The following is a 1,593-nucleotide window of genomic DNA, read 5'->3' on the forward strand; positions in this document are numbered from 1 at the left end:
TCCTCGGCTGCCACGCGGATGCTGCCACCCGACCGGCCCGCCGCCTGGCCTGCCCCCTCCCGACGCGCTGTTCGCTTCGCCCGACGGTCAAACGCCGCCTCGCCTGCCACGCGCATTAACGCGCCGGCGTTAATAACCACGGCGCCGCCTGCCCGCCTCCCTCCCTCCCCCCGCTATAAAATGGCACCGGCCCGATGGCTTTCTTCCGCCACCTCCCGCACCTCCCGCACCCTCCACCTCCACGCCACCTCCCGCACCCGATGGCTTTCTTCGGCGGCAGCAGCAGCACCGGTGGCGGCGCCGCCGACGACGCCCCCGGCGCATGGCCGACGAGCATCGGAGGGCCGGAGACGGAGGAGCTCCACCACTACTGCCTCCTCGTGCCGCCGGGCTGCCGTCTACCGCGCAACTGGAAGATCGACGCGGAGGGCTTTGCGACGTTGGGTCCCGGCGCGACGGAGGAGGAGCTCCGCAACCACAGCGGCGGCCGGCACAACATCGAAGGCCGAAAGCGGTTTTGGCGCGGGAAGGACTATTGGGAGGTGATGGCGGCCTTCCGCCTTGCCGCGGCCGGCGAGACCCCCGATCTGACGGGCCGCAGCGGGCGTCTTCGCGCACCACCTCCACCGCAATATCGCCGCAGACGTGGCGGCGGCCACGGTGTCTACCCGGCACGGGCGCCCGCGCCGGCCGCCCCTTCCTTGCCGCCGGGGATCGAGTTGCCGCCGGAGCAGGTCATCCTCCGCGAGGACGGTGATCCGGATGACACGCCGGGGTACCACGTCGCCCTACGGGCGTCGGAGGCTGTAGCGGCGGCGGCGGAGGCGATGGAGGCCGCCGAGATTGCGGACGCAATCCAGGCGGCCGAGGCGGCGCAGCAGGCGGCGATGGTGGCGCCGGAGTGGCAGCAGGAGTGGCAGCAAGCGCCGGCGGCGGCGGAGGAGGAGGATTCCGACGACGATCCGATAGACTGGGACGACCTCGCGAACCGGTCCAGCAGCGACGATGACGGCGGCGACGGCCCGGCCGTCATTGACCTCGTCAATAGCGACGACGAGTAGTTTTTTTGTGTTTTTTATTTAATTTGGTTATGTCGTTGTAAGCCTAAGTAGTAGACTTTATGTGGTGAACTTTTAATCGTTGAGTTAGCCCGAGTATGTAAAATATTTTATCTATGTTGAATGAAATTTGAGTGAAATTAATTTTGTCCATTTCATTCGAGAGTTTTGATTTGATGATGCGTTTGTACATAAATACTTGCTAAAAACGCTTAGTATGAGAGTACGTCCTGCACGCACGATATGGACAAAAACAGAGAGGAAAGACACGTCGCGTCACGTTCGGACATCGGTGTAGGGTACTTTTTCCTTAAAAACCCCAGAAAATGCGTGGAGCGTCGAAAAAATACGCGAGTTGGCGTGGGTGCTGTGGATGGTAATGGCAACTGGGGCTACGTGATCGCATGCATGCAACTGCACCAAAGTGTGCGTACGTGTGGGCACAGCCAACGTAGGCCCCCACGCAAGGTTGGAACGAAAACGGACACAAAACGGACGTTGCGTCACGTCCGGGCAGTGTTTTTGCGATTTTGGA

This window comes from Triticum aestivum, chromosome 3B (genome assembly GCF_018294505.1).
Source record: "Triticum aestivum cultivar Chinese Spring chromosome 3B, IWGSC CS RefSeq v2.1, whole genome shotgun sequence".
In the NCBI taxonomy this organism is placed as follows: Eukaryota; Viridiplantae; Streptophyta; class Magnoliopsida; order Poales; family Poaceae; genus Triticum; species Triticum aestivum.